Below are 1,762 nucleotides of genomic sequence, written 5' to 3'. Positions count from 1 at the left end.
TATATATATACACTGACCCTAAACTTTAGAGCAGTAGCATATATTTGGAAATGGTATGGTACAGCAGTCGTATCTCAAACAGCCTTTTCCCAACTGTTGTTTTTTTTTTTTCATGCTTTGCTCTTGTTTGTGTGGGAGCTCCTGTTCAGGAAAGTATCTCATACCCATTTTTTATGCATTCTTCTGGAGAAAAAGATAAAATAACATGAAAAACTCCTGCCTGTGCTCTCTCAGCTCCGTAACTATGAGGCACACATCCAGCTGATATGAGAAGCGCTCCATTGTGCTCAGTTATACTGCCATAAAATAACAAATGAACTTTTATCGTTGAGAGGAGCAGAGAACCTTGAACCATTATACATAGCCATGACAGTTTATATGGTTTTCATTTATAAAACAAATTGGCCTTTTGTTATGTCACTGCCTCACTTTTTCCATCCGTTTAATGTTTCCTTTTTCTCATTTATTGAAGTCAACATTCATATCTCGGCTGCTAGGACGTCAGTCTTCCTTATTTGACAATGCATATTTAACTTTAATGGAAATATGCATATATTACACACACTTTGACTGTGCCACAGACTTTGATTGCATCTGATAAATGAAGAACTATATTAAAACATGTATTGGAAGCAAGACAAATGCTGGAAAGAAAAAACTCTGTGACACACCATGTCATGGTCCTGCCGTTCGTCATCCATTATTATTGCTTTCAGTATGTTAGAAAGTATTAAAATGCTCCAGTGCATCTGACTGATGTGTGATGCATTTTCCCCCCACATTGATAATTGCAATTAAGTAGAGTTTACACTAGGATAAAAATATCTACAATCTCACAAACACTCTGAGAATAGCATCTTCACTTCAAGCTTCCAGCAAAGACATTTAACTTTATATTTAGAAGCAACACCGTGTGAGAATACTGCACCGATCTTTATGAAAATACACATTCATCATCGTTCAACTGTGCATAAATATTGATAGTATTAATAAACTATTAATTAATGAATTATTAATAAATATTGATTAATATAATCCTGACTTTTTCTAACATATTATCAAGACAAACAAACATGACACTAACAAATTCTCAACTGTTTACTAAAGAGCTTATGTCCAATTTTCTTCAGTTTGCTCATATAAGTTGAACTATGATGACCTTTGATTTTGCCACCATGCATATCACAAGAAAGGGGAAAAATGAATTATTTAAACACGAAGACAATTTAGGACACTGTAACATTTTAAAAATGTATATTTTAATATTATAGAGTTGTATAAAATGCAATATTTACTTTCGGTTCACTGACCTCAGTTACTATTTTTGGGTCTTCACAGCAAAAATTTTAGTTCTGTCATGAACTGCACAGAGACATGAAGGTTGAGGATCAAAACGCAGTATTTATTGAATGGGTAACCCACAAACGTAGTCCAAAAACAGGCAAAGGTCATACACAAACAGACAATCCAAACCAAGACTGAGTTCAGGGCTGAGGCTAACAGAAAAATCCAGACTAACAAGTAGAGAATCAAAAGCAGGAACCAAGACACGAGGGAACCAGGATACAAGGCTTAGAAATGCAACAGAGGCACACGTAAGACTTAGCAATGAATGACTGAATCAAGTAGGCTTATATAGAATGAGAAAACAGGGTTAATGAGACACAGGTGAAAACAATGAGTGATCAGTCTGTGCAAAGGATTATGGGAATGAATTCCATGACAGAGTGACAATAGTCTGGGGTGGAGTGCCCTCTAGTGG

This window comes from Sinocyclocheilus rhinocerous, unplaced genomic scaffold, assembly GCF_001515625.1.
Source record: "Sinocyclocheilus rhinocerous isolate Xijiao unplaced genomic scaffold, SAMN03320098_v1.1 scaffold2446, whole genome shotgun sequence".
Lineage (NCBI taxonomy): Eukaryota > Metazoa > Chordata > Actinopteri > Cypriniformes > Cyprinidae > Sinocyclocheilus > Sinocyclocheilus rhinocerous.
This window is presented reverse-complemented; position numbering follows the sequence as displayed.